This window comes from Seriola dumerili, unplaced genomic scaffold, assembly GCF_002260705.1.
Source record: "Seriola dumerili isolate Sdu_G_001 unplaced genomic scaffold, Sdu_1.0 BDQW01000161.1, whole genome shotgun sequence".
In the NCBI taxonomy this organism is placed as follows: Eukaryota; Metazoa; Chordata; class Actinopteri; order Carangiformes; family Carangidae; genus Seriola; species Seriola dumerili.
This window is the reverse complement of record NW_019174416.1, coordinates 904,189-926,703: the sequence shown is the minus strand read 5'-3', so window position 1 is coordinate 926,703 and position 22,515 is coordinate 904,189.

The window sequence follows — 22,515 nt, the reverse complement described above, 5'->3', positions numbered from 1 at the left end:
GTTCTCCTTTGATTCTCCCAATGGATTCTGACAGTGCACTTGTCTCCCCATTTATTCTCCTTCTTTCTGTCCCTCTAATGTCTTCCTCTTTCCACCATCTGCCCCCCATCGCCCCACCCCCACCCCCACCCCACCCTCTTTTCCAGTTGCTGGAAGGACACCCATTCTGTTGAACTGGCTGTTCATCATGTGTGTGTGATACTTGTGTGTTACTGTGAATGTCAGAAACCCCTCAGCCCCTCTTCTCCAGTGCAGACCAGCCAAGATTTGTGACCTCAGCAAGGAGACAGTATAAATATCCTTGTTGTGAACAACCTGCACCATAGTCCTTTATTCACAGAGGCCTTGTTGTAGTTTGATAGTCTCTTTGAATATATCAAGATCAAATAAAAAAAAAACTGAAATCCAGCTGAAATTTTGCAGCACTATTACACAAGCATATGTAACTGTTACTGAATTAGAAACAGAGGAATCTATCCTCAGTCTCGGTGGCTTTGTGGATACCACACAGCTTTAAATTCCTCACTTCATTTAGACATGAGTTCTGGCTTTCAAAATAAGCGGTGAGGAAGAACTGAGCAGAAGCGGGAGCGATGAAGGTAGCCAGGGGACACTGAGCTTACACGTCTGCAAAGATAAACAGCCATTCAGAAAGGGGCCGACCTTTTACTGAGAGAGGACACCGAGGAATTCTGTCAAGAAATGATCCCCAAGGGCATCGGCAGGTCTGTCCGTTGCTATGACTACGGCTCTCAGTAGCTTGTCGAAGCTCGGCTCGACGGTGGAATAGTGGGTGGATGAGAATAGTGATGTGGCCACAATAAGGGAGAGACAAGACCAGCCAGACGCTCTTCGATCACCGTGCAGGTTCTGTGGCCAGATGCCAGCATTTCCTCGGGCACTGGAGGTCACGGCAGCAGATACCTGCCCTGCTCCAGTGTCCCAGTCTGCAGCAGCTCACCAGGCCTCAGGGTCTGGGAAGAATGACCTTTTACTTACTGGCCTCCCAGGGCTGCATTCTAACAAGTTCATCATTAGCTTGGGGGGGCATTTCATAGAGCTGCAGTGTTCAGTTCCAGTCAGGTCAGGCCTTCAGAAGTGAAAGCCACAGGTTGATCAATTGCTCAAGAGCAAATCAGTCCTCACCTCGTTGATGGAACTCTTCGGTCACGATGGAAACTGTAGTTTATGGTGAAGTTGAACTGAATTTTACCATGTTACTAGTGTGTCTCATATTATCAAAACATTGAAAAATGAGATTAGAATAAAATGCTTCTTAAAGATTTTTGGCTCATTTATTGGTTTTCACTTGATGTAGCTGAAGTGTAAAGCCAACAATCTGGCAACTCAGTGAATAAGGTAATATACAAAGTAATAATGAGGGATAAAAAAACAAATTGGTAGAAATGTTTATTGCCAGCAAGGAGTTGTTGCTATTTAAGAACAAACCAGATATTTCTTTCTTTCTTTCTTTCTTTCTTTCTTTCTTTCTTTCTTTCTTTCTTTCTTTCTTTCTTTCTTGTGTGTGCAACAGTCGGGAAACAGCTGCCAGATCTGACCTGGTACATGTCAGATACACTCGGGGACAGAAGCTTTTCATGTTTTATAAACCACTAAAAAGATCATAAAAATATAAAAAGTAACAGACAACCAAGGCAGGCAGTAATATGTCTCTCTGGTCCTCATTTGAGCACCTGCAGCTGGTTTTTACAGTTGACGTATGGCTATTTCTTGGTTTGATCAGAGAGGAGGGCATCACAGTAGAGCGGGCAGATTGTCACATTCAATAGAGAACAAAGTCTAAGACGAAATCCAGATTTTCTGTGGCTAAAAAAGAAAAGAAAAAAAAACAATGGTCAAATGTTCTTTGATACATATAATTACACAAGTGACACCCATTTAGAAATGCTTTAAAAGTTTCTGTGGGATTGAATTGCATTATTGTGAAGACAGAAAACAGCCCATCTAACGGAGCTACCGTGGCAACTGGATGGGCTCTGCAGGAAATTTGCCGTGAAAGGAGGCAAATTAGTTTAGTCTGAGAGCAAAGATGAAGGACATCTTCGCTATTGTGAATACAAATAGTAAAGGCTGAAAGCTGTCTGATGTTTTGTGTGGTGAACAGCACGCACTTACAGTCTCTGCTGCTAGCCAATGCATTTGCTCAGTTTACTCATGAATTGCGCTTTAATTGTTCTGCGGACATTGTCTCTCCTTGTTGAAATAATTGCTGTCATCCTTGGCTAATAGAGGATGAGCTTCATTTATTGTGCAGGTCTGTGTGTGTCAAGTCACCTCAACCACAGAAAACATTATTCATTAATGACTATATAAATCCTTTAATACAAAAAGCATCTTAAATCTCACTTAGGCTTAAAAGATGTATGCTTCAGTACGGTAGAATTAGTTGATGTGGTTAATTTATAATTTCCTATCACATTTCACAATACACAAACATAAAAAAAACCTTAATCTGTGTCATCTTGAGTTTGATGTTGAATCATAATTGCCTTGCTTGGTGAATTAAGCATTTGTGAACATGATTGAATGCATTAGTGGAGAATACCGTAGAAAGATATGAAAAACTGGTGGTATGATGTATATTGTATGTGGCCTAGCCTATTTAATAAAATAACTAACTTGTCAACAGGCATAGAAAACATTGATATATATGCATTTAGGCTGAATGAATGCAACATTATTTCTGCTTGTGCAACATTATCCAGACTTAATTAGTTTAGGCTATTCCCAAGTGCAGGAGTTGCGGCTTAGCCTTTTAGATGCTGCGTCTCAAATGTAGATTCTTAATTATGGTTTAATAGGAATTAAAGAGTCCATTCCAGTGACAATTAGCATGGCTCTTCCACACGGCACTCTGAATTATCTGGCTACTTACCCTGTTGATGCTTCAGGAGTTTTCACTTATTTTACTGTTGCACCAATTGTTAATCTTTCTGATTAACTGTGTCTGGTAAATGCTTGAATTATAAATTATAATTTGAATCAGAGATGGAATCAACTGCAGAAACTTGGGAGTTGTGCAGCACTAATTGGAAATTGAGGAGAGTCATAAGTGACTGTATGTTATTGGATCATTGCCTTGAGAAGCCAGACAATAGGTGTGTACTATCGCAGTGATTATTTATGATTGACTGACAGATGAACAGGGAGCGCTTGTATCCATTGGGCATCAGCACTGGCATTTTGTGAATTCAATCTGATATTGGTATTTCCTTGTGAGGAGTTAGCACTATGTTGTTGCGTACGGCTGTTTGTTGCTCAGTTCGTGGTGCTGCCATATTAGAAAACTGCTCCGAGTAAACTTCATTTTGACTATGTACGATGAAGCATGCAGCAGTGATAGTAAACTTTATAGAGGTAATCAGATAGCCTTCAGGTTTTATCTGCATGGTAGGGGTGTGGCTCTTAGTCTGGCAGTCAGCCGGTCGATCCACCACTTTGGTCCATTCGTCTTATTTTATTTATTTATTTAGATTTTTTGGAGTGGTGTGGAGAGTCCATCAAAGGTTGGCTTTCGTGCCCGTTTGAGAAGTCGAAGTAATAACTGTTAGACAAACCCCCAAGGGGAGAAAGGAAATAGAAGAGAAAAAAAAAGAAAAGGGCTGAAGCACACAGAAGATCCCACAAAGAATTATCTTCCTCCTTGAGGGTCTGGGACAGTTCAGGTTTGGAGACTGGGTCCCTTAAGGGCCTGGAGCATGACTGAAGGGGCAGCTATGTATAATGTACAACACCAAACTGCCTTGGTCCCTTTAAAAAACCATTTCTGCCTAACATCCAACAACTGTTGTATTTCACAAGGGTAACTTATTAAAAGTGCAAAAAGGAACTGCAGTAAGTCAGAGCAATATGTTTTTTTCTTTGGCGGTAGAGCAGGGTCAAAGGCTGAGGGATGAATTACTTGTCTGGATTATAGCCAGACAGTAAAAGTACCAGTGGTGGGTGCCATCTACAGTATGAGATGCACAGTCACACACAGGTTGCAGTCTTACACAGGAACAATTTACTGCAGTTTGCAGGATGACTTTTGATCTTGAACCTAAATGTGAAGAACGTGTTTCTCTAAACATTACATCTCACTGAACTGGGCATAGGTGTAATCACTCTTGTGTTGTATCAGTGGCGACACAGGAGACACACTGTCCCCATTTGAAACTAGATGGATTTTTTAGCCATTTGTCCAAGACACGTTTATTTTCTTCCTGAGGAAAAACTGAATAGCTGTGGGAGAAAACTGGAGTGAAAGGAACTTGTTAATGCTGTGCTCTGCCTTATATTCTTAAAATCAGAAAACTATGCAGTATAAAGATGCTTATTTCAATTATTGTTATGTCTCATTTTCTATACATATGTATTTAAAGTCATGTTGCTTACTCATATGTCTCATTCTATCAAAGAGAAATCCTCTGTCAGCCTAGAGTGCAGCATTTCATATCAAATGTAACAAATCCTTGAATCTGTTGAAAAAATCCTGTTAGGATTATGAAAGAGGCGACACAATAATCTCCCCTGTGTAGTGTGAAATCATACTTTGCCTGTCACATGTCTGGCCTCTACGGAGGCTACAAACATAAAAGTCATTCTGGCAGCAGGGTCGCCACTGTCTTCAATCTGTTTTCAATTGGTGGCTGTGATAAAACCTCTGCTAAATATTTATGCTGTTTTTTTGGAAGGGATTTGAGGTTTGCGACTTGTGGTGATAGACAGCCCTTTGCACTGAGAGGGCCAATCAAATGAAGCCATCGGCACTGGGCCTAATCCTTTCTGTCACTGCAGGCTGCCCTGGCCAGTGCCGCAGAATTCCTGCCGGACAACACAACCAATTCGTTCTGTGGGGAAAGTGAACGCTGATATATGAAAGTCAGTCCCGGACTTCCTTCCTGATAAACCTTTCATTGTGTGTTTTATCTGCAGGATTGGATCATTTAAACCTGAGGCAGGCCTTTGACTAAAATTTGATGCAGCTCACGTTGCTTTTCCATCTTTATTTTGCAAATCTCTTCCCTCCCGTCCTTCACCATTATTATGCAGTTTCATTCAGCCTCTCTCTCAATTATACTTGTGCACTGCACCCTGTGTGTATATATGCACAGAGATGCTTTTCTTTTTTCATTAACAAATCTTTCCTCACTGTATCTCACCTCTCACTCTTGCAGGTAGATTTTCCAGCCTATACCCCTCTTATCCCTGCTGCCAGGTAAACAGTAAAATAAACTCCATCTCAGTAAGCCTCACTTGACATGCTGGCTGCTTGCAGGGTCCACAGAATAGTCATTCCTGTCCTCTGAAATGCAGATACAGACAAAAAGATTTGTGCAGCTCTGTCTTTCTCCGGCTGTGTCTGTCTCTGTCACCTGCTGGCCTGCCTGCCAGCATGGCAGTATCCTTTCCTCTCTTTACACAAATGGCCTCCCTAGTAGGGCCAGATGGCATCCATTTAGCAAGTGCTGCTGACTGGTTTTTCACTTTCACTTTCTGAACTCGTTGCCCACCTATACTCTTTTTCAGTTTTTTTTCTCTGTTAATCTCTGCCCCCCCCCCCCGTAACTCTCTGTCTCTCTGTCTGTCACCACCCAGTCCCTCTCCTCTAACAGCCAAAGCTGACTGCCTATTTGAAAATGGATTGTGGCAGTGGGTAAAAGCGACAGCTTGAGTGTTGATTGATGCAGCAAGGAGAGAGTGCAATGGCTCTTTGGGCTGTAATTTGTGTGGAGAATGTCCACTGGATATTTACAGGCAGTTGACTGAGTTGTTTACCTTCCTTATCTTGCCAAACAATTAGCCACTTTCTTTATTTCCACTGTTTAATGTTTGGTCATTCAGACCTAAAAGGTTAGGAAGGTTTAGATTGTGAATGAGTAGACAAAGGTAGATGTGTATCTGTTGTTGTTTAGTTGCACAAAACTGTGTTTTCAACCTTCTTACAATATGTGCTTTTGAGTGCATAGTAGCACAGTTGTGTCTCGGAATGGATGTTTTACAGCAATGACTCCCAGTTTATGTGGGTTTATGTGGAAAGATTGTTGAGCAGCAAGGCTAATTTGACATAATAGAAATTAAGATTTGGTAAATGTCTATATATTTGTGTTTAGGAGGAAAATTAACAAGTAAATAGGATTAGAAATCGATGTAGGAATGATCCTATTATATTATAATGGCATAGTTATTGTCACATTTAACAATAAACTACCAGATGGGATAAACTGTCTGCACAAGATGCGCTACCCACTAATTAGAGTCAGTTGTATCGTCTTAAGACCACATGCTGTGAATGACAGTCATTTGCAAGCAAGCAAAAATAGCCAAAAGTATTGGATAAAAGGTTGAAATATCTATTCTTTGGCACTCCAAGTGGCAGCAGTATGAATGCAAAGCTAATGAAGAAAAAATATATGAGTCCAAGCAGCAGAATGCTATGTTTTGAATGAAAATAGGATTCAAACAATATGTGCTTTTCTATAACAAATAGTGTTCAACCAAATCCTTTTAGAAATCTATTCAAATAAGCATGTTTGGAATATGACAAGTGGTTTTGATGAAGAGAGAGCATCAGAGAAAAACAGGTTGTGAACCACTGTTCTATAGGATCGTAGAAATGGGTAGGATACTATAAATTGTCAACGAGGTGCTGCTGCATCAGCATATAGTCTGCCTGGTTGCATTCCTCATAACTCCCACTCAACCACTGATCACAGAGTGTTGAAATAACCTCAGTACACACACACACACACACACACACACACCCATCTGGCCTGAAACCCCATCAACAGCCCTCTGAGAACAAAGAAGTAGAACATGATGAACATCTTGGTAAAAGTTTTATATTAGAGAAAAGTCAGGGAAAGAGAGATTTCAATCAGAAAACAGTACTATAAGTGTCTTTTTGTTTATTGTGTGTCTCTACAAGGTGTTATTGTCTTAGAGGTGGAGACAGTAAAAGAAAAGTGAATAGAGTTGGGAGTGAATGTGGTTTCTTCGCAATGGAGTTTACAACCTTCAGGGGGGATACAGCACATAATGTAGCTTTTCTTTCTAAACTCCATTAAAGCGATAAATGCAATTACTAACACTAACACAACTGTTTCTTTCATGTTTTGATTTTAAGGGCACATTAAATTACTATGTGAGCTTTAGTTAGATCTGCACAACTGAAATGTGACCAGACCATCCAAGCAATGGATACAACTCGCTATTTGGCATGTTGTTATTCTCACTGGGATCCCATTGGATTACATCCCGACGTAAAAATATGATGAAAAGGCGAACATCTGCCTGGCCACATGTCTGAAGGGGTAGTTCCACTTGACCGGACTCGGCTGACCTGTTGGTCTCGGGCTTAGCTGCTCCTCTGACTCACTCCTACATTATTAATGTGATCATCGCACCACATGACCTTCACCACAACATGGAAATTAATATCCCACCTTCCAGAGTGCACTGTCTGCAGACTAGCTTAACCCCCACAACCTCTTTGCTGAGGAGTAGCGATACGCTAGTGCTAGTCAAGAGGTTCACTCTGACAGGACCAGAGGTTAGAGGGCCTTCACCCTGGTCTGTCATTTGTTCTCTGAGCCTCTTGTATTGTTTTGTACCTGCTGTGTACCTTAATCCAGCTTTATAATGTATCCTCGTATTTCTACTGTCACAGATATTCTGCCTGTGGAATACTATACAGGCCATGAGTGTGTGAATTTTCTCATTGTTTTATTACAATCACAGAATAATTATCATGTGATCTTTCCATAGCAAAAATAATTTCCACTTCCACTGTAAAAAATAGGCGATTGATCAATTATTTGATTGACAGAAAATGAATCTACACCTATTTCTATGTTATGATTTTCTATAATAGATATGATCTTTGGGGTTTGAACTAATAGTGGGAAAAAAGCAATTTGACTGAGAAATTATAATGGGTATTTTTCACCATTTTCTGACATTTAACCGCCAAAATGATAACTATAAATTGCAGCCCCTATTCCTAGTAATTTCTTATGGTCAGGATGTAAAAATGTGCTTTATTCTCTTAGGTGAAGGTCACTATATTGTAAAAAGAATTGAAACAAATAGCTGATAAATCATTTAGTTGATCGGAAATTTAGCTGCCAACAAATTAGATAATGCTGATTAAATGATGTTGTCTTTGGTTCAAGCTTCTCCAATGTGAATATTTGTTGGTTTTCTCTGTTTTATATCATTGTCAATTAAACATTTTTGGACTGTTACTTGGACAAAACAAGACATTTAAATAGCTCAAATTGTGATAAACAAGAAAATAACTGACAGAAAATAATTCTTTGTAGCTGTCCTAAATGTAAACACTAATAGTAATACAATGCCTAATTGGTCACTGTAGGTTACAGTAAACCAGCTGTTTTTGTTCACAGGCACAGTCCCTGAATATACTTATGAGAGATTATTCTTTATGTGTGTTTCTGCGCAGAAGATTAACGACCAGTCCAACATCAAGCCCGGTGAACTGAATGTTTACGATGCCTTAGGTTTACATTCAGAACATAATTCAGTACTACCCAGCTCCACCATTAACGCTGACAGCCGGGCCCCCACAGCTCAACACAGACCTCGTCTCACTGTGACACAAAACTGTGTCTGACAGTGGGTTTCTCCTTCGGCCAGAGTCGGTCAGAACATATCTTTACTGTAAAGACCTTGAGCCTGCTTCATTTAGCTGAGATCAATAGCTGGGCCTCCTCTCTGGCACACAGACAGACAGACATGATACGGAGAGCAGGGACAGCAAACGGTGATGGAGCAGCACGGTGATTATAAGAGCCGGTCTGTCACACAGAGCGGAGATGGGTGGAGCAGGTTAACCAAACAGATGTTCAGCTCTGGCGGTCTCTGCAGGTCACTGAGCAGGATCTTGCTTGATAAAAGGCGGATAAGGTTAAGAAATGCATCTCATCCATGTAATAGCTTGTTACGACTTTCTCTCACTTCTCCAGCCATAAAGAAAATATTTATAGAGGGCAGGGGGCAGACTTTAATGCTGTCCAGAGACTGCAGCGCCCCTGTAGAGGTCATAAATATTAAGGCAAACATGGCGGTGCAGTCTGATGAAAGCCAAAAACGGTCAGGGCATTCTTCTTGTTTTTATTCCTCTGCACTGCACTCATAAATATACAATATTCAGAGTCACCTTGCTGATGCTGTGAGCTAGAAACTTTGCACTTTATCACTCCGAATTCTTCAGAGGTCATTCACTTTACCAATTTTTACATAAAATCAACAATGTTTTCCATACCTGTGCTACATGACAACAATGACATAATCCCTGTTTACTATGAGCTCCAACTAAATTCCAGCAGGAAGGATAGGCTTTTAAACTGAGGGAGATGAGAGCAGCCAAGTGTGGAGCTGCATCTCCATAGCACTGGGGTTTGGTGAATACCGCAGAGGCAATCTTCTTAGCCTTCCACTGGGTCCACTTCACCCATCCATGACAGCACACACTCATTGGCTTGCTGAATGTAAATTACATACAGAATATATGAGAGGCAGACACAGAGAACCATTACCCAATTGCCCCGTGGGATGTGCTGAGTCAGATGTCCGCTTGTTAGTTTAGTCAATATGAATTAAAATGAAGCAAAAAGGAAAACAAATTGACAAAGAATCTTGAATTATTGAAAGAATATCTCATTGAATAATGTGCATACATATGTTAACCCCTAATATGTTGCACATCTTCACACCAGCAGCTCTGTTTGTGTATGTGTGTGTGCACATAATTGACAGTGTTTGCTTATTTTTAAAGTAAAGAGTAGTGGTGGTGAAAAGAAAACTGAGCAGCTGTGGGGAATTAGTTTAGAAACGAAATGAAGCCGCAAGGCAGTAAAACTGAAATGTGTAAAATTAAACATGGATCAGAGAAATAACCAATGAAGAAAATTTCCTAAGTGAAATAGAAGAGCGGGGGGGGGGGTCTGCCGTCACAGTCCAATAAGCTTCCTGAGATGGCGAGGAGATGCAGTTTCCTTGGCTGGTTATTTTGAATATATGTTCTCAGACTGGGAAGGTTCCACTTGACTACATTTGATTCATCAGTCAGGAGGTGAAAGGAGAAAGTCAGGCCAGCATAGCATTACTCTTTCCCCAAAGGCTACCAAGAAGCCGGTGCTCTGTACACACTGTGTGCCTGCTTCAACTTTCATCTGTTTCCGATGTATTTCCTGTTATTTACTTGAGCTAACCTTTCAATGCGTATAAATACTGTAAATAAGACAGAAGTTTTAAGTCTTGGCAGTGTGGCTAAGCTATTGAAGGCTAATACACCTGACCTTTACAAAATCAATTCTAGCCCTCTCCAAGTTTTTTTTTTTTTTCCCAAATGGGCAGTAAATGAGAGCGTTCGCTAACAATTGGCTTTGACTATAACTTTCACATACATAGTGAAAATGGCATGATTAGCCACTCAGGTCCAGCAGCCTGCAGCCAGTTGCACCAGCCAGTTGCCCGCGGCTGAAAACTGAGAGGCAAAGTGGCTGTGAGAGCAGCAGCAGCAGCAGCAGAGCGGCTGTCTCTTTGCTGTCATTCCTCAGTGAAGCACACAGCTCTCAGCCGCTCGCCTGACAGCGGAACGACACAGAGTGACACTCATTCTCTCGCAAATACAGCATAGCCCCCCCCCCCCCTCCTATCACTGCCACCCTCACGCCCCTCCCAGCTCCGCCCTTTTGTGACTAGCCATAAAGTGGTCTTCTCCCCGCAGTCTGCAGCATGCAGCTCTTTTCCCACACCCTCCCCTATTTGTGCTTCTGACTAATATTCAGTTATGCATTTCACACAGAGTAAACACATTTTCTGACTCTCTCTGCAATATTAATGCATGCATTGTGCTTAACTACATAAAAAAAATTATGTTCCTGGCTCTGTTTTCCTCCTCTGTGTATTTTCACACAGCAACATCAGAAGCTGAAGAGAGAATATTAATAAGCTTTGCTGTGACAACCGTTGGTACAACTGTTCTGCCCATATCTTTCATTTACATGTAATAATGACAAGGTGTGGACACAAGAGTGCAACACCTCATTAACCACAGTACCCACTTTAACCTCTCTGCTCTGCCCCACTATCACATCACTCACTGAGGCGTATCTTCTGATTTTGTCATTGCTGCTTTTCCCGACAGCTTTCTGGCCAGGGGGGTGTCTCTGTTTATTGACATAATAAGGTGATTCCACTCAATCTGAAGATTATATCGCTGATCAAATTGTAAGCTTTGATCCTTTAGCGTAGCATGTTGATTTTGTCTGTTAGAAGGCTCCACACCTCAGGTTCAGACCGCAGCATGGAGTTGATTTGTAACTCAGCCTTCCCAATGACTGCGTCTGGCTGGTCTGGGAGCTTCTATAGCAGCTCTCCTTCCCTTTCTTTCTCTCTGTCTCCCTCTCTTGCCACTGACTTATCTAGTGCTGGTATGTTTTAGTGGGTGTGCAGAGAATACCAATTGGCTGCTCCATCAGGGTGTGTAATTATCTGGCCTGCTGAGTGGCCACACTCCCGCTGCCTGCGTGCTTGGGTCCAGCCAGTCCCAAGTCTCAGCTTGGACCAAAGTCCACTGCTGCGCAGCAATTGTTTATTCTCTTTGATGTTATCTTTTATATCTCTATACTAAAACAACATTCATCCAAATGCCATTTTTATTAATTATGATTCCAAAAATCGTGTTAACATCTTTTTCAGCTGTATTATCCATCATGTTTCTGCTGGGTCTTAGCGCTGGTATTCTCAATGTTTGAAACATCACTTAAACCATGTCCATCAGATTTAACTTGCAACTGCTGCACACATACATCTTGCCAGCGCAATATTACAACTTATTAGGTTTTTCTTCTGAAAACTATCTATTACCAACAAATAACATTTTACCTTTATTTAACTGTAACCAGTATCTCTCTTTAACTCTCTAACCATACCTTAGTGATAAATGATTTGCTATAGTCACAGTCTCTCCCTATACTGTAAGCAGATGAGCAGAAATCTGAACAAAGCATTGTATGTTGTCAGGGGTTTTAGAGGATTGTCCAGTATCAACTCTCTTGTATGGCGACTGGGTGGATGAAACATACTGTATCTGCATGACATTCACTGTCATTGTATTTCATTAGGTTGAGGGAACCCAAAGTGAGAAATTGTGGCCTTGGTTCACTTTTGAAAAAGTCAACACTGATTTGAAACATGAGACAATGTGTGTTAACTTTTTCGATATTCAACAGAGATATTTCCTTGACCTTAACAGTGAGGGTCTTAAGAGCCTTGTGTGAATTTCAGACTAAAAGCACAAGTATGACAATGTGCAGAGCGAGGCTGTTATTTCTAGCTGAGAGAACAGCTGGCCTCTCTCAGGCTGAATAGAACAAACATGGCAGAATAGCACGTATTAGAAATGATATTATGTGTGTTTACATACAGTATTTAGTCTGTACTGTAACGTCTTACTTAGCTGCTTTGTGTACTGCTCTTCATTTTACAATTTACCTAGGGCAAACAATCGAAGTCGAAGTGTCACAGTCATGAGTCTTATATGCCCAACTAACATGACCTCCTCCTTATTGCTGGCCATTAGAAATCCTACTTCTTGTATTGTAAAATATTGTCTTTGAACATAATCCAACAACAATTCCTCCAAAACATTTTTGCACATTGAAAATACATTTGTACTCGTATCTTTTCTCCCATAGGAGTGTGGTAGCACCTACTTACGCTGGGCTAAAAGCAATCAAACACTGTGGCATCAAAGCTGCTTAATGGAGAAGTTTGTATCTACTCTAAAGATTTTAATCTTGAGTCTTTGATTTGGAGAGATGGTCCAGGGACTTTGTGACACTCCATAATATGCAGTCTACAGTCTGCTGCTCTCACCCTCAGTGTGGAGGAAATGAATATATGCTTGGCTGCTCTTAGTGCTTTAATCCATTTAATGCACCCTGGGCAAAGGAGAGGAGAGAGGAGAGAGGAATATGTAGCTTGCTGTGGTGCACATATCAAAAAGAGCTTGACTATTGCACTGAAGCAGAACCCCTGACTGCATGCAATTCTTGTTGCCGTTTTCATTGTCATGTGTAATTCGCTTGCTAGCATTAGTCAGGGTGTTCAACATTTGAAAAAAAACTGTTCCTTGATATTTTACAAAGAGTAAATAAGTATGCGGAATGAATTTTTCTTAGTGCTCAGTCAATATGACTCTGCCCCTCTGCAGCCATGATATATCGACCATTTCACTAACAAATGTTTGTTGCTCCAGCTCGTGACGCAAAATGACTCATTACAAAGCCCCGTAGAATTTATGAGAGGAGTTCAATCAGCACAATTAATGGAGAGAACACGGAGTAAAGGTTTTCAGAAGATGGCATCTCCTATCTGTTCCTTTTTGCCTCTTTTGTTTTCTTTATTACAAGTATTGTACATTATACACCCAGTCACCTTTCAGCTCTGAGTCTTTTATGCTCCAGTGAACTCTCTGAATTCATTTCTTAGAAGGAACCCGGCCTAAAGTTTACCTGCAGAAGGATGTTTATTCCAGATGCAAGCGCAGGTGGACGAGTGAAAGATGGCTCCACCATGAGTTGTGATGAATCAGGCTGCGACCGTGCACTTTTATCCCTGTTAATGGGCTGCGATCAATAATGTAGCTCTGTATCAGCAACCACACAGTGATAACTGAGTATGAGGAGGGAAGGAACCACATGATAATCGATGCGAATGTGGAGATAATCAACAAGATTGCAGGTAATGCTCTGGGTGGTCTGTCATATCGAACCTTTTGCAGGACCATTTGAAGGGATCAATAAGTAGAATTGTCTCTATTGCACAACGAGTGGTGCACTGGACCTACAGTGCACTAGGGAACATTTGCGTCAGGATATTGGAGGTGAGAATAGGAGAAATATGAGTGTATTTTAGTCAAAGACAATGAGGATAGGTCTCTTTTGTGGAAACTTGTCACTTTGTTGAAGTTTCAGCTTTTCTTTGACTAAGGAATATTATTTTCCCTCTTCTACCTCTACAGACACTAAACTGTGTCCATCTTTGTCATAATAAGGTGCAAAGGTTGTAATATGATGGTGGAAGATGCCGCAAATACCTCACCAAATATTTATGGTTAAATTTCACATCTTTGTGTGAGTGGACCTGCAGACAGCTCGCAACTCTCTCCTCTACTCTCCTCTCCAGCACAGCATGATAGCCTGTGCTCAGCCATGTGTGTGAAGTTTGAGAAAGCAAAGTTGATTGCAAAGTGGTGGTGTTGTGACAGGGGCACTGAGAGGTTAGTGCAATACAATGCGTGTTTACATGTATTTGGATGTGGGGAGGAGGAAGGAAGGAACTGCAGGGGAGTCAAGGATTGAAAGGGTAAATTAGATTACCTTGTGTGTGGGTTTCGTGGGGACAAAAAGGGGAGGTTAAGCATGAAATACAGTTAAAAGTTAATAAAATTAAACACTGTGGTTGGTGTTAGTGTCAGTGCCAGACCTGTTTTCATGTCATAATGTAATCGTATTCTCAAGCCTTCTACTCTGTATGCAGGACAAACAAATGTCTGATTGCATGAAGATAATTAACAGCTGTGCTTTGTGATACTGTGTACTGAATGTGATTTCTAGCCTTCTTTCTGCTGTTCCTCTGAGCTGCAGACACACCAAACTAAACAGAGCACAAACAGTGGCTAGAAAGACAGATTATGTGCTTATGAACCGTTCAAGGTAATAAGGTCAGGCTACAGAAAAGACACAAAATATTTACTGTGTCCACATAAATAGAACTGGATGCTTTGAGAAGACATGATTGGAGATGGCAGAGCCATTATAGCACAGGTACAAGCTGTGAGACGTATAACTGCACTGACAGAAGCTAAGCTGTCAGCAAAATTACTGCAGCTTTTTGTTACAAAGCTACAAATGTATCGAGGCTTGAGGGGTTTGTTTTAGAGGCTATAGCGGCTGCTTCTTCTTCAAAGCTGTAACTTCTCATCTTTCCTGAGGAGTCATCTCATGTTGAAGTCAAAACAACAAATAATGAAAATTCTGTTTTAACTTTAATTTGTCTGATGTGGCTAATTTCTGCAGCCAACATGCTGGGAGGAAATGTATTCATTGGCAGAACTGAGCCTTAAAGTTTACATACTGCACTTTATTTCCTCATTATAGTTTTGGGACTTTTTCTGTGACAATGAGAAGAACTCCACATGCAATCAGTTTGTGTAGTCAGTCAGTCAGTCAGTCAGTCAGTCAGGAGGCAAGCCGACAGTATTGGGGAAGCTACTTTGAAAGCATAGCTTTGAAAGCCACCAATTACTTTACACTGGAAGAAGTTTTCACTACAGAGTTGAGAAATCTAGTTTGGTTCAATAAAGCTACTTAGAAAAAGTAGTTCAAACTACTTTGTTAAAAAAAAAGATCAAATTGGGGATGTACATGTGATATGAAAGTTAAAAAGATAAGATATGAAAAAAAAAAAAAAATCACATGCCGGCAAAAAAGTGCCTCTGAATTAAGTTTATTGCAAAAAGTGCGTACTTGTTCACAGGTCATAACGTAAACCAAAAAAAAAAGACCAAAAAGATACCCCACTGTTCATGGGAAAGAGCTGGAATGTCAGCTTAGGTTTTGTAAACAGTAATTGTTTCAGTATGGCCATGGTGATTCCTCCTCAGGCTGAGGTTCAGGAGTTTTATCCATGATGACGTTTGTCATTGTGTGAGCACCGAGCAATGCCCGACCTTGGCTTTTGTAAATGCATTACACAAAGGTGAAGTGTGTGGTATGGGCTGCCTGACAAATGCATTGCCTGGGTATGCCTACACAGTGGTGAGGATGGTCAGTGGGGTTCAGTTACAGTAGAGAAACAATGGTAAAACAAAAATAAAAAAATCATTCCTATCCTTTTATGGCCCAAAATCATTTGTACTTTCAGTAGTTAACTACACAAAAATGGAGAAAAGTAATTTAACTACTTGAATCACTGTGCACATATGAATGTAGTTGAACTACCAGCAAGCTAAACTAAGCAAGTTAAACTACTATTTTAATTAAATGTATTTCACTCCTCCCCAACACTGCAGGCAGGCAGGTGCTGAGCACCGATATGTTTCTTATCGTCAAGCTGCCTCCTCTCAGCTCATCAGTCCAGAGCACATCACGCACATGCACACACATACACAAATACACACATCACACACAACAACATCACACATTCTTGGGTGTGATACAGAGGCAGAAGGAGTAGAGGGAGGGGAGAAGGAAGAGAACTGAGAATCTATTTACCTGTTTTGGAAAAGGAGCTCTTGGGAAAATGTTCTGTGTTTTGACAGTTGATTCACTGCATGAGCAATTTTTCACTCAGACATTGAGAACAAGATTTCATTCTTGAGTTTATGTTTGGGATTACAAAATAATGAATGACCCGCCACCGTAGCTACAGAGCCCTTCACTCGCAGTATCTTATTAAGAGTATGGCCAAGTGTTGCATTACTCAGACTGTGCCTCAGCATTTTACTTAAGAGCCGTAACCAAGTGGAAGGACTGGAACGGTAGCCAGAAGCTCTGAGGTGACATTTACGATTTTAAGATGACGGCTGCGTGTACTTAATTAAGAAATAGCAGGGGACATCAGCCACTTTCTTCCTCACTGTTCCCTAAGAGAGCTTATTTCATGCTCCAGAAAGTCTTTACATTTCACACGTGAACATGCATTTGTGTGTGTGTGTGTGTGTGTGTGTGTGTGTGTGTGTGTGTGTGTGTGTGTGTGTGTGCGTGCGTGAGTGTATGTGTGTCTTTGTGTCTGTGTGTGTCTATGCTCAGGATATTGCGCCAAAATCATAAAATTGCTTCATTACTTCTATTGCTTATTATTCTTCAGTAATCTCTGAGACACATTCATACTCAACTTTTTTTATGTTTTCGGTATAAGTTTAAAGCAGAGTGTCTTAATATTTTGGCAGCATTGCATCTTCAGATTGCTTGTTTAATTTAATAAATTTAACAGTCCGAAACCCAAAGATATTCACTTTACTATCATAGGTTACTAAAGATAAATAAAATTAAATAGCTAAATAGCAAATACTGACATTTAAACCTATACGTGAATGTAATATATGTACATACAGTATATTGAATTTTCATATATGAAATAGTGATACATATAAAATAAAAATGCATATGTAAAAGTTATACATGAAACCTATTAGATATGGAATCATTTCATATGTTGACATATATGTGAAGCCCATACAAATATGTATGTTTATGTATGTATGCTTATATTGTAGATGTATGTTAACTTATATCCATCCCAAAGCCTGTCAATATATGTTGATATTATATACAGTTCCAAAAGTCTGAGACCACTTTCCTAGGATCAGAAGATATTTCAAATGAATGAGAAATTAATAAGAAAAACATGCATAAGCTTATAGTATTTTTATATATATGTTATTTTAATAAACCTGTATATATAAATTGAATATATATTGTTAACATGTATGGTGGCAACATTTTAAAAATTCATCATATAGATATTTCTAACATATGTACATATACAAATTTTACTATGGGTATTTCATGTTATAAACTTATATCTTAATATATCAAGAGGATGTACATATGTGATAATAATATATTCCCTTATACTTAACATAAATGCCAACATCACTCTTGATATAGAGACATATACAATATGTCATATATTACATTTTGCGTAAAGAATAACAGGGAATCATCTATAAACATTGTTGCCAGTTCTTTTTCTGTTAATCTCTCATCTGTTCATCTTTTCTACTAACGACATAAAAAACCTTTTATTTATCACTCAGGGGGTTTATTTGATCCAGTCTGTCATTATTTTACAAACAAAACAAAACAAAAAAACAATTGCCTCTCACATTTTTTCTAAAATACCTGTGGACTCAGTAGGTTGGGATTTACATATTCCTCAGGTCAGCAATCACCATAGCAACCTGTGGAGCAAGAAGCAAAATATCGTCTCTACAGTGCAGCAGCTGTAAGCCTGAGGGCTGAGAAACGAAGAGAGGTTATGAGTAAGAGGACACGCTGTACAAACCCCCGAGACTACATCTACATGTAGAGCTACATCCACATCATCCTCGTAGTCTTTCTGCTCTTTAACAAAAGCTCTCTCTCACTCTCTCCTGCTCATCCTGTCTTTTATTTGACTGTCTACTATGTCATCAAATACCCTGTTATACTGTACATAGTATTGCTAATGCCATTTATTGTTGGGATCTAGCCTTTAAGCTTACACAAATCGTCTTTACTTAGTTGTTCTCAACACATCCGTGCAAGTACCTCTCACGTAGTATCACTCAAGAAATAATATGACGATTGATTTAGAGGAAAACAGGTATCCGTGTGTGTTAGTGTCTGTGTGTTCATGTGTCAATCTTTGCACGTCAGCAGCTCTATCCCTAATCTTTAGTTTCTTGTGTTGCTGCTGCAAACCGTCTGTGTCCAATTCATTTTTTTGTTTGTCTCCACATGTCACTCCTTTCTCTCGCTGTCTGTGTGTTTATGTGCATGTGCGTGCAGGCAGGTGTGTGGGTGTGCCTGCCAGCTGTCAGGCTGCTAATTTCAGAGGAGTTACATAAAGCATAGCCTGAAAATGACATTTGGCAGGTCTGAGCACCACGGGAACTGTGGATCAACAGAGCATTGTAGCGCTTTATATTGACTTAACGTTGCTATGTTTTGATTTTACAGATTTCCTTAAGACATTGAATTAAGAGAAGTTATACAGAGTGTTACCATATTGGCATTTACATTGTTTAAAAATGGCATGCTGATATAGGATTACAAAATGACCACTCATGTCAAGTATTTTGAAGATTTAACTTTGTTTTCATAAGTTAAAGCTCATTTTGTTGCCCTTTGGCGGCTAAACAATGAAGAGTGCCAACAATCTTTTCATGACTTTTAGTCTTGGGTTTCCAAAGATGCTGCATGCCAGTTTCAGAGATTACTGGATCAACAGTCTTAGAAAAGTTTATAAAAACAGAACCGCATTTCATTCCATAGTGGTCATGCTGTCACTCTGGATGTTCTGGAAACTTACAGGCTAAAAAAAAGATTCACTGCTTCTGCACCATGGAGATCATTTATAGACATTCAATATAAATGCATTTTAATTACAGGTCTCCAAGGTGAAAATATTGCATATAACTCCTGGTTGTTCTACAGAAATGTTTAACAAATCACAGGTTGTCTATATTCCTAAGGCCCTGAGAAATGTGACATCCAATTTGTATATACAGGTCTTTCTGAACTTGCACCTTAATCTCATTATCAACCTATAGTTTATATTCGGTGTCTCATATAATATATCATTAAATATCATTAAATTAAGGATATTGAATTTAAAGATCAGTAAAGTCCAATCCTATCTCTAAATAAATCAGTGGTTTAGGTCAGTTGTGATAGTTCTAAATCAATGTATTGAAAAATCTGTCACTATCCTTCAAAGTATGAAAACTGTAGATATGCGCAGTTTAAGCCTCATCAGTCATCATGACAGAAAATGACACCTACAGGCTGGGACTGCAATATGGGATATTTAAAATCTCCTGAAAGGTGCTTTGGAAGGTATTGTGTGACTCTTTTTTAAACATTGAAAAAGGCAGACAAAAGCAAAGAGGGAGAGAGCTCACAAAGGTTGACATAATATACTCAGGATGACCCAGAATGTATGGAAAATTAATTTCATTCTGCACACAGTTGTTGAAGAGCTATAAGCCTAAAAGTAAATTGAGTTGAGCGAGCGCTTCCCTTGAGGCTGATTCTCAAAAAATGTTAAATGCTGGTACTTGGGCAGTACTTGTAGAAAGTAGATACTGTACATCCAGACATCCACACATATACTGTAATCCCCCTTGTGTATATGAGCAGACAGTATGACTCAGTCTAATGCAAAAGTTCAATATAACAGCCTCAATAGAATTAACATTGTACGTCTTACAAAACTGATATTATTTTGCATCGCAGGTTTATCTTATTGAGGTGCCACATTTCAAGAGAATTTGGCATGACAGCATTAAAGGGCTGCTGAAAATCAATTTGCTGATGGTTGCCACTTAATCATGTTTTCCCATCACTCGAATTGGTACGACTTCTGTTGAGGACACAAAATACACAGTGTGAGTAATTGGTGAAACCGTTTTCTAAAAGTTGGGGGAAAAAATGACATACTGGTGTGCTGCAGCCCACGCTCTGCACACTCAAATTACAGAGAATTTATCATTCTCCGCTTCAGTCTGGCATTGTTTATGAGCATGTGCACGTGCTGCTTTACAACCGAATAACACTAAAACCTTCCCAGACAAGCATCAGCTACACGGAGCAGCCTGCATTCTTTGAAACGGACCTCCTGTCTTACTGAATACTCGGCCTCCGGATGCAGATTTCACCCTGACAATGACGTAACTCTCTCTGGGGTGGAAGGGGCTCCAGCACTTTGTTCTTGGAGGTGATTAAAAAAAAAAACTCTTAAGTAATATTCAAGAGGTGATGACAAAATTAACAACAGAGTGGCAAAAGAAAGTAAATTACATAAACACTTATAGAGACAGGCTAATGTTTTGCATCAACCACCTCCTGTAGAGAGCTATATATCACTTGTCAAACTCCATTTCAACTAATCCATTACCATGATGCCTTTAAGCCTTTTACGTGTATTTCTGTATCAGTCATTTCTTTAGTGGGAAATGTGGATGTCTCGATGAAACTCTCCGAATACATAATGACTTCATTAGTGGTCCTTCTCTGTGATTAATTGGAGTGCTGTGTCATCCAATGTGACAGAGCCGCTCATTGCCAGACAGTGTTGTGACAGGAGACGAGTACCATGTTGATGAGACTGGAGATGTTCACACACATGCTGATGTACACACACACACACACACACACACACACACACACACACACACACACACACACACACACACACACACACACACACACACTAAGCACAGTAAGCTGTGTCATCACACACATCCTGTCTTATCTAACGAGCATGAGGTTCCCACCGTGATAGAAAAAAGGGATTTGAGAATAAGACCTGGCTTAAATTCAGTCTACTTTTCAAAGTAAAAAAAAATGAAATAAGCGGACGGTCTACCTGTGAATGACTGATTGCAATTTCACAGTTTTGCCAGCAGTGATTAGCAACTGTGATCTCTTCCTCAATATTTACCACAGTTCTTGATATCAACATGCTGGCACAAGCTCAGCTGTGTTAGTGCCCCAGAGAAGTTGGTATCTCTGTGAACAAGAGAAGAAAGACATCCGAGGGGGCCTCAGCTCCTCAGCTCAAGAGGCTGGAGATAAGAAAATCCACTGTGTTTGATGGTTGCTGTTAGCTCACCATCACAGAATGTTCATCTACAAGGAGCAGGAGAGAAAAAGAACAAAAAAACAAGCTGTATCCACTGTATACAGCAAACTGAGGGAAGGGGAAGTAGAGATAGAGCAGCTGAAGAAAGCAAGAGTAAATGTCAAGATGCACAGAGAGGACAGGGATGAGGAGAACAAGGGTCACGGTATCTAGATAAGAGGAATCTACCAGACGCTGAAGATCAGTCTGCTGGTTTTGAACTGGTAAATGCTCCCCACTAGGAAATCCAGCCTGGCCTTTGATGGGTTTCCCTGACTGATGTTGGCTCTAACGACTTTGAACAGGGTGTCTGGAGTCAGTGCAACGGGGGAAATGCGCTGAGGTTTCTGCAGCAGAGCTCGACTCTTCAGACAGAGAGATCTCCACAGTATAAAGTCAAATGGCAGACTGTTATTCAATCAATTTGATCAATACAACCATTGAATCAGGTCAGCTCCCATATCGGTAATGTAGCAAAAGAGTAAAAGAGACCTCTTAACTGGAGGGGATTGTCATTTGAGGCTGAGACTCGGTGTTAAATGGCTTCACCGTATTAAAGTACATCTATCTTTGATGAAACCCTTTGGAAAAGATTTGATACAGGGCTACAGCCTCGGAGAAAGTCTCTGGCCTGCATCTGGCTGCTTCAAACGGTTCAATGTCTCTATGGTCTCTTGGTTAGCTGCTGTTAGTTTCTCATATTGTTAAATCTTAGAGGGACTTTTGCAGGTAAATCCCACATTTATCCCAGAATCGGCATCAGCCTATGAATCATTTAGGAAGAAATGAGACGCAAAAAGTGTAAGGTAAGAGTCCAATAAATTCCAGCTTAGTTACATTTGCATATTATTAAGTGTCTCCAAAGTGCTTCTGATGATGTAACAGTGGCTTCTCTGTACCTCAGGCTTAATCACTCCCTGATCTGTCAGTCTGAGCTATTCCTCTCCACCGGTTTAATGTTCAGATGCAGTCAGAAATAATTAAAGGCCGGGCAACAGATCACATACGAGTCCTCCAGCAGAATCATCATTATGCAGACCACACACATAAAAATGCAGGTGAAAAACAAACTCTCCCTCTTTTTGCCTGATG